The sequence below is a fragment of the Dama dama genome, chromosome 6 (assembly GCF_033118175.1).
Source record: "Dama dama isolate Ldn47 chromosome 6, ASM3311817v1, whole genome shotgun sequence".
In the NCBI taxonomy this organism is placed as follows: Eukaryota; Metazoa; Chordata; class Mammalia; order Artiodactyla; family Cervidae; genus Dama; species Dama dama.
Window position 1 is genome coordinate 24,289,760 of NC_083686.1, and position 17,546 is coordinate 24,307,305.

At 38.9% G+C, this 17,546-nt stretch overlaps 1 pseudogene; it reads left to right on the plus strand.

The window, feature by feature from the left end:
- LOC133058679 (solute carrier family 25 member 16-like) overlaps positions 1 to 13,867 on the plus strand; it is a 29,005-nt pseudogene extending 15,138 nt beyond the window's left edge.
- Positions 13,868 to 17,546: the final 3,679 nt, after the last annotated feature.

Below are 17,546 nucleotides of genomic sequence, written 5' to 3' on the forward strand. Positions count from 1 at the left end.
AGTAGAGTGGTGCTCAAAGTTAATTTATCTGGAATCCCTTTAATGTCTCAAGTTGTGTAATATTAAAAAGTAATGTGGGTTGTGATTCTTATCAACATTTTGTTATTGCCTGATTAAATATCAAGCAAGCCCTAGATTTAAAGTGATACCAGATGATGATTAAAAGCAATCCCACTGTCTAATGAATTCCACAACCATGGGATTAAAATCCCCTCAAAGCCAAGTCAATGGTGGAGCTACCAACTTGTCCCCACTATCTAGGACAAATAACCCTTGGTCTTCCTCACACTGGACATTCTGGCAGGATAAGCAGGGAGGTACAGTAGCTCAAGGACTCTTCAGTAGCCTTGCCAAACTTTCCTTAGAGTTGCACTCAGTTTAAGAAGCTTCATGCAACCTTACTTCTTTCCACGGGAGATTAGACATGCAATGTAGCCTACTGGCTCTCTCAGCTTTATCCAGCTCTCTCTCCATTTTCTCTGATAGGAGTTTTCTCTAATGTCTGACTTCATCCATATATAGTGGGCTATGTCACATTCTTCAGGGTGTCCTTCATGTACCTCTTGTCCTCAGATCTTGTCCTTATGACCTCAGATCTCTTTGAGACAGACTGCAACCCTCTGGCTGCCACTCTGACCATCTGCTGATGACAGTGAGTGTGTCCCCTAGGTTTCTGATGCTTATGCACTATAGCCTGCCTCTATTGTTTCAAAATCTGATCATGCTCTCTGCTCCCAGTGGTGCCAGTCTTATAGTGGAATCTCCTACTGTCAACTCTGGCTGGGACAGCCACCACCAAACTTCTTAGTGATGCCGATGCCTTTCTCATTAGCTCATACTCAGTGCTTTGGTAGACAGTGTCTCCACCATGCCATCCTATGAAGCAGTTTAGGCTGGCTGAAACTCTTCAAAGGACTGACATCTTTATCTGGTCATAAGGGACCCTGATGCTACCTAGGGTGTGACCCGAGGGAACGACGCAAGTGCAACAGTAATGAATGACCTGGAGGTCTGGGCTGTCTATTTTGCTGTCTGTCCTCCAACCCCGTTCATGCTTGATCCTAGTTGTACCATTCCATCCATCCAATCCAAAGAATTTGTGGGTTCTGGTTTGACCCAGTTTATGAAGGGCAATGTTGGCTGCGTCATCACTTGATATGCCATGTTAGATGCTCTGTCTACAGCAAGGCCCAATAGTGAGCCAGAAGCCGTTTTTCAAACAGTGTGTAATTCTCTGCTGCAAATAACCTTGTCCAGAACCCTAGTAGACTGGGTAATGATTCTCCCATTGAGACTTACGTGAATTCCCCATGGCATCCTTCTGGTCCAAGAAACTTCCTTTGGGGTAGAGTTCCCTTTCTCCCTAATCAGCCTAGCACACCGCAGCTAGGTTATGCTATGACTGAAATCTAATTGACTGAGTGTAGGTCTGGCAGGGGGTTGGGGTTCTGCACCATCATGAACCCCATTAATTAATCTTTAATAGGGAAGACTGCCTCTGGAGAGGGAAATGGCAGCCCACTTCAGTATTCTTGCCTGGAGAATCCCATGGACAGAGGAGCCTGGTGGGCTACGGTCCACGGGATCACAGGGAGTTGGAGATGACTGAGCAACGAAGCACAAGGAAGACTGGAAACGTTCTGCAGGATCATGGGTTCTAAGGGATCCAGGAATTTGAAAGTGACCGCATTCTGTCCCAACCAAAACCTTGACCTTGGTCTTCCATACTTGCCTAGCTGAGAACTGAACCTTCTTCAGAGTTCTGCTACCTTTATGATTAAGTCCAGGGCCTGGTCCTCCATTTACTCTGCCTTCTGGTGGTGACTGAGATGGTAAAGAATCTGCCTGCAATGTGGGAAACCTGGGTTTGATCCCTGAGTTGGAAAGATCCCCCAGAGGAGGGCATGGCAACCCACTCCAGTATTTTTGCTGGAGAATCCCCATGAACAGAGGAGCCTGGTGGGCTACAGTCCATAGGGTCACAAAGAGCTGGAAACGACTGAGCGACTAAGCACACAGCACTGTTGAAAGAGAAAAGAACCTCTTCAAACGCTGAGTGTGAAAGCCAGAAGCCTTCTTTATAGTATCTAATTATGGATTAAACACTCAACTTTTGGTTATTTTCCCAAAATACTAATTGTGTTTAGCAATATGTGGTTAGTATCTCCCCATACTTCTCAAATGCCTGATCCAGTGCACCCACTAGTTCATTTCCTTCCACTTCACCATCAGTGAACTTTTTAACAATTTCAACCTTTGAATAATTCAGCCTTGTACCAGGAGTTATCACTGCCTATCATCAGTGATGGAGTCTATACTAGTTTTTAGAACTGCTGTAACTGCAAACTGGGTGGCTTAAAACCACAGAAATTTTATTTTGTCATAATTATGGAGGCTAGATGTATTCAGAAGCAGTGTGTCAGCAGGGCTATATTCCCTCTGAAGGCTCCTTGGAAGAATCCTTCCTTGCCTCTTTGAGTTTCTGATGGCTCCAGATGTTCTTGGCTTGTGGTAGCATCACTCCAATCTCTGATTCTATCTTCAGATAGAATGGCCTTCTCTGTGTCCTCTTTGACATTGGATTTAGAGCCCACCCTAATCTACCATAATCTCATCTCAACCCTTAACTAAAATTATACCTGCAAATACTGTTTCCAAATAAGATCACTTCCTGAGCTTCTGAATGAACATGAATTGGGGGACAGTGTTCATCTCACAGGGTCCTCATGGCCAGCTGGCTGGTGACAATGTTTCTTAGCACTGACTTTCTTGGATCATTCCTAGGGACCCAACTTGCAACAGCTGGGTCCCCAGGGGCATAATATGCTATTATTATTATACAAATAACAGCATACAGGAAGTTTATTAAAGCTTGCTCTTAAACTAAACACATGGTAAGGACTGGATAGAAAGAAGGATTCGGCATAAGGGGAATTTGGACTGCCCTTGGTTACATAGCTTCCCTGCTGTCTTCAGACAGTAAAGAATCTGCCTGCAATATAGGAGACCTGAGTGTGATTCCTGGGTTGGGAAGATCCCCTGTAGAAGGGAATGGCTATCCACTCCAGTGTTCTTTCCTGGAGAATCCATGGAGAGAGGAGCCTGGCAGGGCTACAGTCCCTGGGGTCACAAGAGAGTCAGACATGGCTGAGTGACTAACACTTTCACTTTTCACTTTCTTTTTTTTTAACTTTTCACTTTCATAGTTTTGAAAGGCCTCACCAGAGTTCTCAGGAATCTCTGAAGCTGAGAGGATCCCTTGCTGTGGTTCTGAGTTGGATCAAAGGGGCAGAAGCATTAATGAGTAGGATAATTGGTCATTGAATGTGGACTGTTCTAGGGAGACTGTGCTGTCAGACAAAGTGCTTCTCTTCAGGCAAGACTTCAAGACTGACAGCTGAACATTCTCAGTAGTGGGTGAAAAGTACTTCACTCCTGAAGTAGGTATCTGGGTGACATAGGACGCCATCCACCTATCATTGATCAAGGTTGAAAATTAACTTATTTTTATAAAACTGAAATATTTTAGGCTATTGTTTTCATTTCCAGAAAGATACACCAGAAGTGGGGAAAGCCTAAGAAATCTTGAAAAGAAATAAATATTCGAGATGACTGAAGGCAAGTTTTGAGACATACACATTGGAAGCTGGAGGGAACACTCACCCAAAATGGAAGTTCCTCCACCTGAAAACTGGGAGGATGGAGATTGTGCACTGGTGATAGAGGAGTTTAGGGGAAAGATGTGGGAAATGCCTTAGCACCTCTCTCTCTGATCTGTCTGTCTCTAAGAAAGGTGTGTGTTATCTGTTCTGCTTCTCTATACCATAAGCTTTTCAGGGGCTGGACCCTGTTAGGGAAACCTGCCAGAATCCAGCTTAGCCTACACTGAGTGGGTAAATTTAACTTTGGGTGCAATATTCACAAGTCTTTTTGACCAAAAAGCTAAACTGCATTTCTCTCAACAACTTTATCAGCTAAAAAAAGATTAAAAAAAAAAAGTAATCTCTACATCAATCCTCCTATGACCCAATCTGTTCTGAACTCAGGTGAAGAAGAGTGGTTCTATTCATAGGTCCCTCCTTCAAACTCCTACATGGTCATCAGTATTGATGAAAGAAACACTTTCTTTTCCTTTTCACTTTTGAAACTCTAAAATGTTGCTGTAGTGAAAGTTGCATCTCAGTCCAATAACCATGTGTATCCACTCAGAGTGAGGCACAGACAATTGAGCCTACTCCTGCTTGAAAAGTAGGCAGGGACTGAAGAGTTGTCTCTCATTAGTTTTATAAATCATTTGACACAGATTCTAGGGCAAGCTTCCAGCTATGACTCCAAAAGCCACACCATGGATTTTCTTTTTAGATACAACTGAAATAACATTATAATTAGTTTCAGGTGTACAAGGCAACGATTCGATGTTTGTGTATATTGCAAAATGATCACCACAGTAGTCCAGCTAACATCTGTCACTATACATTGGTACAAAGAATTCTTTTCTTGTGATGAGAACCTTCAAGATCCACTTTCCTAGCTACTTTCAAACAAGGAATACAGTATTATTAACTGTAATCATCATGCTATAAATTACATCTCCATGACTTACTAACTAGAACTGGAAATGTGTACCTCTTGACCCCCTTCACCCATTTCACTCACTCCCACCTCCACTCTGGCAACCACCAACTTGCTCTGTTTCCATGAACTCAGGTCTTTGGTTGGTTGAAGATTCCACCTGTAAGTGATAACATATGGTATTTGTCTTTCTCTGACTTATTTCACTAAACATAATACCCTCCAGATCCACCCATGTTGTTGTAAATTACAAATTTTTATTTTATTTTTTTTGGATGAGTAGTATTCCATTGTGTATGTATATGTGTATGCATGTGTATATATATGTGTGTATGTATCTTTTTGAATAAGTGTTTTCATTTTCTTTGGATATGTACCCAGAAGTGGAATTATTGGGTCAGATGGTAGTTCTATCTTTCATTTTTGAGGAAACCCCATGCTATTTTCCACAGTGGCTACACCAATTTACATTCCCACCAACAGTGTACAGTTCGGTTCAGTTCAGTAGCTCAGTTGTGTCCAGCTCTTTGAGACCCCACGGACAGCAGAACGTGAGGTTTCCCTGTCCATCACCAGCTCCCGGAGTTTACTCAAACTCATGTCCATTGAGTCGGTGATGCCATCCAACCATCTTATCTTCTGTCGTCCCCTTCTCCTCCTGCCTTCAATCTTTCCCAGCATCAGGGTCTGTTCCAATGAATCAGTTCTTCACATCAGGCAGCCAAAGTATTGGAGTTTCAGCTTCAGCATCAGTTCTTCCAATGAATATTCAGGACTGATTTCCTTTAGGATGGACTGGTTGGATCTCCTTGCAGTCCAAGGGACTCTCAAGAGTCTTCTCCAACACCATAGTTTGAAAGCATCATTTCTTCAGCACTCAGCTTTCTTTATAGTCCAACTCTCACATCCATACATGACTACTAGAAAAACCATAGCTTTGACTAGGTGGACCTTAGTCAGCAAAGTAATGTCTCTGCTTTTTAATATGTTGTCTAGACAGTGTACAAGGGATCCCATTTATCCACATTCTTGCCAATGTTTGTCTTTTGTGGTCTTTTTCATGATAGCCATTCTGACAGAAGTGAAGTAATATCTCATGTGGCTTTGGTTTGCATTTCTCTGATAATTAACAATGTTGAGCATCTTTTCATGTATCTATTGGTCATCTGTGTGCCTTCTTTGGAAAAATGTTTGTCCAAGTGTTTTGTCCATTTTAAACTGTGTTATTTGCTTTTCTGAAATTGAATTATATGAGCTTTTTATATATTTTGGATATTAACCCCTTACCAGTAATATCATTTTATAATATTCTCTCCTAGTTCATTCATTGTCTTTTCATTTTGTTAATGGTTTCCTTTGCTGTGTAAAAGCTTTTAAGTATAATTAGGTCAAATTTGTTCTTTTATTTTTGTTTTCTCTGCCTTTGGAGAAAGATCCAAAAAATGATATTACTACAATTTATGTAAAAAACCTAGACAGCGTATTAAGAAGTAGAGACATTACTTTACCAACAAAGGTCCATATTGTCAAAGCTATAGTTTTTCCAGTAGTCATGTACGGATGTGAGAGAGTTGGATCATAAAGAAGGCTGAGCACTGAAGAATTGATGCTTTCAAACAGTGGTGTTGGAGAAGATTCTTCATAGTCCCTTGGACAGCAAGGAGATCAAACCAGTCAATGTTAAGGGAAATCGATCCTGAATATTCACTGGAAGGACTGAAGCTGAAGTTCCAATACTTCAGCCACCTGATGAGAAGAGCTGACTCATTGGAAAAAACCCTGATGCTGGAAAAGACTGAAGGCAGGAGGAGAAGAGGATGACAGAGGATAAGATGGTTGGATGGTTTCACCAACTCAGTGGACACAAGTTTCAGCAAGCTCCACAAGATGGTGAAGAACAGGGAAGCCCAGAATGCTACAGTCCATGGGGTCACAAAGAGTTGAACATGACAAAGTGACTGAACAACAACAAATGCCTACTTATGTTTTCTTCATGAGTTTTATGATTTCCAGTCTTATATTTAGATCTTTAACTTGTTTGGAATATTTTTGTATATGGTGTGAGAAAATGTTCTAATTTCATTCTTTTACATGTAGCTGCCTAGTTTTCTCCTCAATACTTAGTGAAGAAACTGTCTTTTCCCCACTGTATATTCTTGCATTCTTTTGTAGGTAAAGTAACCATAAGTGTGTGGATTTATTTCTATTTTATCTCTCTTCTGTTCCACAGATCTATGTGTCTGTTTCTTTCCAGTACCATACTGTTTTGATGACCATAGCTTGGTAATAGGGCCTGATGTTAGGGAGCTTGCTACTTCTAGCTCTGTTGTTCTTCTTCAAGATTCTTTTGCCTATTTGGAGTCTTTTGTATTCCAAACAAATTTTAAATTTATTTGTCCTAATTCTGTGAAAATACACTCAAAATGATTTTAAAGACTCAATGCCATAAAACTGGGGGAAAATAGATGGAACACTCTGACATAAATCATTAACAATATTTACTTGAATCAGTCTAAGGCAAAAGAGATAAAAGCAAAAATATACCAATGAGACCTAATTAAACTTAAAAGCTTTTGCACAAAGGAAATTATAGACAAACAGCTCATACAGCTCAATAACAACAACAAAAAAAAACCCACAATTTTTAAAAATGGGCAGAGACCTTTTGAGAAATGTCTCTTCAGAAGACATACAGATGGCTAACAGGCAAAGAAAAAGATGTTCAATATCACTATTGGAAAAACGCAAGTCAAAACCACAAGGAGGTATTGCCTCATAACTGTCAAAACAGCTATCATCAAAAAGTCCAGAAACAACAAATGTTGGTGAGAATGTGGAGAAAGGGAACCATCTTGCCCTATTCATGGGAATGTAAATTAGTGCAGCCACAGTAAAAAACAGTATGGAGATTCCTTAAAAAGCTAAAACTATAACAACCATATGATCCAGCAATTCCACTCTTGGGTCTGTATCTGAAAAAATACAAATGCTAATTTGAAAAGATAAACGCACCCCAATGTTTGTGGCAGTGCTATATACAATAGCCAAGACACAGAAGCAATCCAAGTGCCCATCAATATCTGATTGGATTAAGAAGACGTGGTATATATGCAATAAAATATTACTTAGCCATAAAAATTGAAATACTGCCACTTGCAGTAGCATGGATGAACCTGGAGACTGTTATGCTTAGTGAAATAAGTCAGTTAGAAGGACAAAAAGTCTAATCCCACTTACATGTGAAATCTTAAAAATTCATATGTATATGCAAAACAGACTCACAGATATAGAAAACAAACTTGTGATTACCAAAAAAGAGAAGGAGGTGGGGAGGGAAATATTAAGTGCATGGGATTAACAGATACAAACTACTATATATAAATATATAATAGATAAGCAACAAGAATATACTGCATAGTATGGGGAATGATACCTATTATCTTGTAATGACCTATTATGGAGTGTAGTGTGCAGGACTAAATCATTATGCTGTACACCTAAAACACAATATTGTAAACCAACTATACTTCAATTAAATTTTAAAAATAAGGACAGTAATGGATTGCAATCCATTGAATTATATAAGTACATACTAATATAAACACACTAGAGAGAAGGAAATGCCTGCCCTTACAGTTGAATATCAACTAATTAATGTAAAAGAAATGCGAAAAATACCAAACCGTTTGGCAACCATTGCAATGCTGATTGATTTAAGTGGGAATTATCAACGGATACTAAGGCTGGTGGGTAGATATTTGAAATTGGGCCAGGATCCCATTTCTTATTAGAAAACTTACCACAAAGGACTTCCCTGGTGGTTCAATGGTTAAGACTTTGCCCTTCAATGCAGGGGGTGTGGGCTTGATTCCTGGTTTGGGAGCAAAGATGCCACATGCTTCTCAGCCAAAAGTCAAAACATAAAAGAGAAGCAATATTGTAACAAATTCAATAAAGACTTTGAAACTGATTCACATTAAAAAAAATTTAAATATAAATCTTCCCACAAAATATTCTCAATCGCTAAACAGGAAATGGCAGGCTTCTCCCTATGTAAATTCACCAGACACCAACTTGAGCAGGTGATCAGAGTTAACGTAAACAGTAGTGGGTGGGTCAATGTCATGTGCCTCCTGAGGTGATAAACTGAGAACACAGCATCACTTCTGAATAGTATTTTCTATCAGTGTTAACATCCTAATGTAAAGCCACAATGCAACCATTCATAAGTAAGAGAGAGTCTTTGTATTCTAGATTTAGAGGTGAAGGTGCATCATGTTAGCAACTTGTTTTCAAGTGGCCCAGAAAACAAGTAATGGCAATAGAGATTCATACAGAGTTGCTTACACAGCAAATACATTAATAATTGGGAAATCTTAATGAAGGGGATATGGCAGTATTTTACTGTCATTGCAACTTTTCTGTACATTTGAAATTTTAAAACTTACTGAAATACCTTTTTAAAAGTCACATTTATAATATAAAATGGTTTGATGATTGGCATTTTGGCAAGGAATTGGAAAAACAACTGCATAGATTTCTAGGTGGGAACGTACATAAAATTGCTGTTTCTTATGGAGGGCAGCTTGTCACTATCAAATTTTTTTAAATGCATATATGCTTTGACTCAGTAATTCTACTTTTAGGAATTAATGTATACATCTACAGATGTATACATCTACGAATATGGGATATACTTCAAGTTGCATAAAATGCAAATAACCAAGTGCAAAGTTGTGTGAAAATATAACCATTTGTGTGAAAAAGGACCCATGCATACATGTTTACCTATAATTACTGATAGTATCAGAATAGAAAAGAAGCTGGGTGGCTAGGTGAAACAGTAGGCAAGATACTTTGTCTATCATTCTAAAAGTAAAATAATAATAATAGATACAGGAGAGGTGGAGAATTGAGGCTGTTTTTAGAATTCATCTTAGATTCTACCTCTTCATGGGAGGAACCTTAATTTCCCCATCCCTTGAATCTGGACCTTGGCCAGTTGAGTGTGGTAGAACTGACAAGGTGCCAAGTCCAAGCCTGGGTATTAGACCCATGCAATTGCCATGAGAACTTGCCCAGGGAATCTGGTTGGAAGATGAAATACATAGAAGAGAGCCAATAACCCCAGCTGAAATCATTCTTGACTAGCCAGCACAAGCCAGTCAACCAGAGTAAGTCTAGCCAGGACCAAGTGAACTGCCAAGCTAAACCCAGCAGAACCAGCCAGTGGACCCATTGTCTTGTGATAATAATAAATGGCCATTTTAAGTGACTAAGTTTTTAATACATCATTAGTGTAGCAACAGATTATACCCAGCATGAACCCTTTCTTATTGGGTCCTAAGTGAGCCTTGGTGTCTAACATTACTTACCTCCTGCTGCAAATCTAGAAGTCCAAAGGTATACTCAACTTTTCCTTGTCATCTTGGCAACCAGGCATGGGCACATGACTGGGCTTAGTTAATCAAATGCAACTTTGACCCTGCTTTGCTGCATCCACTAATGAAAGTGTCAAAATTCTCCAGTGCCTTATTTCTTGGTGCTGTTTGTTCCAGATATACTGATTGTGGAATTGCCAGCCACATGAGGTCCTAGCACTAATGCCTTTATCTTCAATTGACTCTTGTGGGGAGCTTTCAGCTCTGCCCCTATTTTCACATTTTCTCAGCCTGATCCTTCTGCTCCTGAAAATAAGAAGGTATTAAGTAGCTCATGGAATTAAGTTTATTTTCTGTTTACAAGAGCCAGTGGGCCTTTTTGCTTTTAAATGGAACATCATTCATTTAGACTTTTGAAGTTGATTAGTCAGGAATTTGCTGGTGTGGACAGTCTAAACTACCACACTGGTGAAGTTAGCAAAAGAAGCTAGGGGAGAATTTTAGGAATGGGGATAGTATTAATGTTCCTCTATGTTATTCTCCTTTGAAACATAAACATCTCAATTACTGTGATACAGTACAAAGCAAGACAGACATCATTTATTGTTGGCCTTTGCAGTGGAAATACATTATACCAAGACTTAAGTCCTAGCAACATTTTACACTAGGATTGACCAGGATTCAAGCTTTGAACTCTATCTTTAACCCATTACTTCAGGATTGTTTTATAAGTTTTGATTACTCTCACAGTGTCCTGAAAAGAAATTTAGAATCCCAAGTTATTAGTACACTGAAATGCCTTCTATTGTCCCTGAAAAAGTGCCTTGGACATGGATATATCAAGTAACTCAGGAAATCTTGAATCAGACAAGAAATTTGGCTAACTACCAATTTTCCCATCTCTTGGCTAACTTTGTCTCCCAATTAGTTTGAGGCTCAACAGAACTAGGACCCTGGCTAAGTTTCAGCTGGCATTGATTCAATCTTTAAATCTCTCAAATCTATCCTGTCTCATCCCACAGTTTAGGCCCTCATCTCTCATCTAGATGATTACTGCAATGTGAGACAAGATTGGAGGCAAGAGAGACTGAGTTTTTTCAGGGGACAGGCCTTCTGTGATTTGGTTTTTCTTACTTCCCACTGCAACTCCTGCCAATCCCAGGATAGAAAATAGACATTTGTCTGATTGTACCAATTATTTTCAGAACACCAAGCGCTTACATGCTGTTCCCTATGATTAGCATGCCCTCCCTACTTGAAAAATGTCTACTCATCCTTCAATTTTCAACTCAAGAATTACCAACTATGTCCATCTCCAAGCAGAAAAGACTCTTCACCTTCTCTTATGGCCAAGCTATCCATTTAACCTTATCCCTACAGTGGAGTATTAACTTCCTTGTTGTCACTCCCATTGTTCAGAGTTCTTTTGTATCCCCATTACATAGGCTAAAGTACTAGAGTACTCAGATTATGCCTATAGGCAGCCTTGGATAAATAACCATGAAAAGAAGGAAAAGAAAAGGGGGAAAGGAAGAGAGGAGAGAAGAAAAGAATCTGAAGACCCAGGGCCTCAATTTTCTGTTCCAAAAAAAACTTGTAATGTTCATCCTCCCAACGAAAACGTCCCTGACATTTAAGAACCATACTTAGCAAAAGAGTGACAAGATGAAAATACATGACAGTTACTGCCTTGGATTTCAAAATTTACTCAAGAAATCTATCAATCACATTAATAAGAGTCCTTTCTTCCTTATTAAGTATATAAGCTGAAAGGCTGGCAGTGTTTCATGGAAATTTTATGATCACTGGCGTCAGACATGGTTTAAATCTGGCCTTAGATAAATTTCTTGCCCTCTGTATCTCTCAGTTCCTTGAACTGAAAGGATTGTATTGCACTGCTAGTGATCTTTCACACACCCACACACACACACACACACACCCTTAAATAGTTTTGTAACTTTTCCAGTGAACAGGCTTACAAGAGCAATGAATTGGGCACAACCAAGATTTTCATTACATGGAAAAGTGTTTTTTTTTTTTTTAAATCACATTGTCCATACTATCCAGTTTTATATAGCATTTAAGGAATACTGAAGTATAACTGAATGTACTGACTTAGAAACCTGTCCATGTGCTGTTTCATAGGAAAAATATTGAACGTATGCAATTATGATCTTATTGATCACCTTGAAAAATATCTGTATATAAAGAGGTACATATATGTAAAGTGCTTAGGGGTACAATCATCAAGACCGAAGTGTGTAATATATGAAGGAGGAAGAAAGCACTACAAGAGAAAAATAATTTCAATAAACAATTCTATTTTAATTGATACAGTCCATTCAAGATGCCATAACAAAATACCACAAACTGGATGGCTTATAAACGGATATTTTTCACAGTTCCAAAACCTGGGAAGTCCAAGATAAAGCACTAGCATGGTCCCATAGCAACTGCCAACCAAGAAAAGTTTACCCAGCAAACTTATCCTTCAGAAATGAAGGGTAGATAAAGCTTTTCATAACAACCAACAGCTGAGGGAATCCATCACCACTATACCTGCCTTACAAGAAATGCTGAAAGGTGTTTTTCACATTAATGTGAAAGGATGCTAACTTCTAATGTAAGCTTATGAAAGTATTCATCACACGCGTAGAGGCTTCCCTGGATGCTCAGCAGTAAAGAATCCACCTGCCAGTGCAGGAGGCATGGACTCCATCCCTGATCTGGGAAAATCCCACGTGCCATGGAGCAACTAAGCCCATTCACCACAACTATTGAGCCCGCACACCCTAGAGTCCAGGATCTGCAACTCCTGCACCTATGCACCCTAAAGCCCATGCTCCACAATAAGAGAAGTCCACGCATCACGACTAGGGAGTAGCCCCCATTCATCACAACTAGAGAAAAGCAACAAGATCTAGTATAGTAGGTCTAGTACAACAAAGGCCCAGTACAAAATACACACACACACACACACACACATCACACTGGTAATGCTAAGTATATAGTCAAATTCAGAACACTTTTAATACTATAACCACTTAACTCTAATATGGCAGTTAAAGACCCTTGTGGCTCAGCTGGTAAAGAATCTGCCTGCAATGTGGGAGACCTGGGTTCTATCCCTGGGTGGGAAGATCTCCTGGAGAAGGGAAAGGCTACCCACCCCAGTATTCTGGCCTGCAGAATTCCAGGACTGTATAGTCCATGGAATCGCAAAGAGTCCAACACGACTGGGTGACTTTCACTCACTGCCCTACCTTCCAGTCAGTCAGGGTCCTGTCACTGCCCATTCTGGCCATGGCTAATGCCCTTGGGTTGTAATTTGACCAAAGCTCCCAAGGCAGCTCTGCTTCTGGCTAACCCACCTCAGCAGCTGGCACTGGAGGGCCCACTGCAGGCCAGGACTTCTGGTTTTGCTTCTTCCTGGCTGGAGGTGTTGCAAGATGCTGTGCCAAAACAGTTGCCCATTTGGATCAAGTAAAAGTTTCATTACAAGCTCATAGTCAACGCTGAAAACATTTGGAAGTATTTTCTGCATTGCATGCTATTTGCCAAAGGATGGATACCTTGGATTATATTAATATAAAGGGATTATTGCAATGATGATCTGAATAGTTCCCTATGGTGCAAGCCAGTTTATCTCATTTGAGCATGATGGAACATTTACTACTACAAAGATGAGTTTCTGGTCTGTACACAGATTAATGGCTGGATCTGTGGCAGGTTTAACCGCAGTTATCCATACTTACACTATTCACATGGCTAGAATATACCGAACACTCCAAGTGAAAGAGGAACATACTTATACAGAAGTTAGTCATGTTTTCAAAGCAGTTTGTGCAAAGGAAAGTGATTACCATGCACTTCACAGAGGCCTGATACCTGATGTATTGGGAATGATTCCATAGGCATGTGTTTGGTTGGTTGATTGCTTTTTTCTTTCTGGTACCTTTCTTGTGCTCCCTACATTCTTGGCAGAACTTCTGATAACAGTAAGTCCCCTACATACAGACCTTCGATTTGCAGACTTTCAAAGATGTGAGTGTGTGTTCACATGTCCAATCTTGTTAGTCTGTCCCTGGGTCTGGCGTACATTGTCACATGTGTACGTCTTCTATAAGTGGTTATGATTGTGTGTACTTCACTATATAGCGCTGTTGAGAGTACAGTAGCACAGTATCTTTATTTCAAGCCCAGGATGTCTAGAAGCAAGCATAAAAGCAGCGGTGATACAGCTGGTAAGTACTGTACTATAAGATTAAAAATATTTTATTTTTGTGTTTTTAAGTGAATTTGTTTGCAAAGTTTTATAAACCTATCATAATACAATACTACTATATAGCCAAATATATTAGTTGGGTACCGAGGCTTACTTTGTTGGACTTACAAACACATTGGACTTACAAATGTGCACTCAGAATGGAACTCATTCATTTGTAGAGGACTTACTGTATCCTAATGTCTTTGTTTCGAAAATTCACAAACTTACATTGCAGTGGTGTTACTGGAATAATAACACAGTGTCATAGTATTCTACCCATTTGTTGTAATTCTTTGGTAATTATAATTAGGAACTGCTCTTTCAGAATTTGAAAAGTGCCTTACCAGGAAAGTGACTATAAAGTATGTCTATGGACACCATGGAATTCAAAGGGATCATGGTTTCTCTCTTAATTATACACACTGTGTTCCTCAAGCAGTGGCTTTTACAATACATGAACTAATGAAGCAGTTTTTTCACCTCAACTAAAAAAAGTTATGATTTCTTAAACTCTTTGAGAGAAAAATGAAATCTTAATTTGTGAGAAGAACATTACTGTCACAGAAAACCACTGGTATTTTAGCACTTGGTTTTTTTTAATTCATCATAAATCAAAAGTGCTTACTATGCTTTCTGATGCTGCAAGTTATACCTTGGAATATTGGGGGGAAAAATTGTAAGCTGACACTGGCTAATCAATAAGGTTAATTGAAATCATTTTAAAATATTATTTGGAAGTAGAGTTAATTTAAAACGGGATTCAGAGGTTACCATTAAGGTTACTTAAAATATGAAAACAGAGCTACTACTATATGATCCAGCAATCTCACACCTGGGTATATATCCAGAAAATACAGCTTAAAAATACATAAACCCCAATGTTCAGCACTGTTTACAACAGCCAAGACATGGAAATATACCAAGTGCCCATCAACAAATGACTGGCTTAAGATATGTTATGTACCTATACACATATATATGTGTATGTGTATATATACACACAATGGAATTATTATGGATTTCTCAAGTGTCATGATGGTAAAGAATCTGCCTGCCAATGCAGGAGATGTAAGAGATGCGAATTCCATCCCTGGGTCAGAAGATTCCCTGGAGGAGGGCATGGCAACTCACTCCAGTATTCTTGCCTGGAAAATTCCATGGAGAGAAGAGCCTGGTGGGCCACAGTCCAAGGGGTCACAAAGAGTTGAACATGACTGAGCACACACACTTATTAAATATGTACACGCATACAATGGAATCATTACTTAGACATAAAAAAGAGTGAAACATTGCGACAACATGGACAGATTATCATGGTAAGTGAAGTAAGTCAGAGAAAGACAGATATTATATCCCTTATGTGTGGAATCTAAAAGTGATACAAATGAGTCCACATACAATACAGAAACAGACTCAGATAGAAAGGAAACTAATGTTACCAAAGGGGAAAGGGAAGGAGGAAGGGATAAATTATCAGATTCAAACCAGAGGATACAAAATACATAAGTAACAAGGATTTACTGTATAACATAGTGAACTGTATTCAGTGTCTTGTCCTAAGCTAAAATGAAAAGTAATATGAAATATGTAAAGTCTTTATATGTATATTCAGCTTTTCCATATATCTGAATCATTTTGCTGTACACTCAAAACTAGTACAATATTGTAAATCAACTAGAATTTTTTTTAAAAAAAGGTTACCTTTTCCTTTATCATGCTATTCCAAGCTTTTAATTGTAATCATGATGTTCAAAGACTGACATTGGTTCTTATCATAGACGGGCTTGGTTATATCGCAGCAGAATGAAGAGATTGGAAATTTAACTTATATAAAACATAGCTTAGAAGCCAACATTGAAGTATTATTCTTAATATTGCTCTTATGTAATTCTGTTCTACTCGATAAAAGGACATTTTCTCTTCGTTTTCTTAATAAAAGTTGTATTGAAAAAGTAGCCGTGCAGAGAGACTTAACATGGTAGCTCAGATGGTAAAGAATCTGTCTGCAATGCAGGAGACCCAGGTTTGATCCCTGGGTTGGGACGATCCCCTGAAGAAGGAAATGTCTACCTACTCCAGTATTCTTGCCTGGAAATTCCCATGGACAGAGGAGCCTGGCAGGCTACAGTTCATGGGGTCACAAAGAGTTGGACATGACTGAACAAGTAACCCACACAGACTCAACAATAAGAATTCTCAGGTATTGTGCAAATGTTATTTCCAGTTTCTATGAGTGATTTAAAAGTATTTTTTAAAAGTCAATGTATTTCCCAAAGGCAATAAAAATACTGAGTATCTTTGCTCTTGAAATAGATTAGTTATAGATTTGTTTTCATTAAATATTTTGGTATACACCAGATCATCTAAGTGGACTGTGAAATACCCACTAATATAGATATGAACATCAAAGAATGTTTCTAAGGTATTATGTCATGATACATCAAATAGTTCTTCCTTGTGAAATAATTTTAGTGCAATATAAACTGAAGTAGAAATGCAACCCACTCCAGTATTCTTGCCTGGAGAATCCTATGGACAGAGAAGCCTGGCAGGCTACAGTCCATGGAGTAGCAAAGAGCCGGACATGACTGAGTGACACAAACACACACAGAAATGTAAACCATGATTTGAATTGCTGTGCTTTGAATTAAAATGGTTTAAAATGTAATAATTCCATTTATTGCGTTGAGTTCTTTTTATGTTTTATTTTATGCATGACAAAAATGCAAGGGAGAACAGTTATGATTTAGGCTTCAGAAATAGCAATTTATAGTTTGCTAATGTTAAAAATCGTAAGTTGAAAGTCTATTTCTGCTTCAATTTTTTATTTTTTGCATAAAATATTTTTGTCATACCTTGGTAAGAAACTAGATGAACTGGTTTCATTTGCAGACTTGTAACGATAACCCTGTATGCAAGACAGCAGAAGAGACACAGATGTATTGAACAGTCTTTTGGACTCTGTGGGAGAGGGCAAGGGCAGGATGATATGGGAGAATGACACTGAAATATGTAAATTATCATACGTGAAACGAATCTCCAGTCCAGGTTGGATGCATGAGACAGGGTGCTCGGGGCTGGTGCACTGGGATGACCCAGAGGGATGGGATGGGGAGGGAGGTGGGAGGGGGGATCAGGATGGGGAACACATGTATACCCATGGTGGATTCAAGTCAATGTATGGCAAAACCACTACAATATTGTAAAGTAAAATAAATAAATTTTAAAAATAAAATAAAAAATAAAAATATGTATCTTTGTATGATTTATAAGTGGGTCTATAGATAAAAATACATGTGTTCCTAGAACTATTTTGTATATTTTCA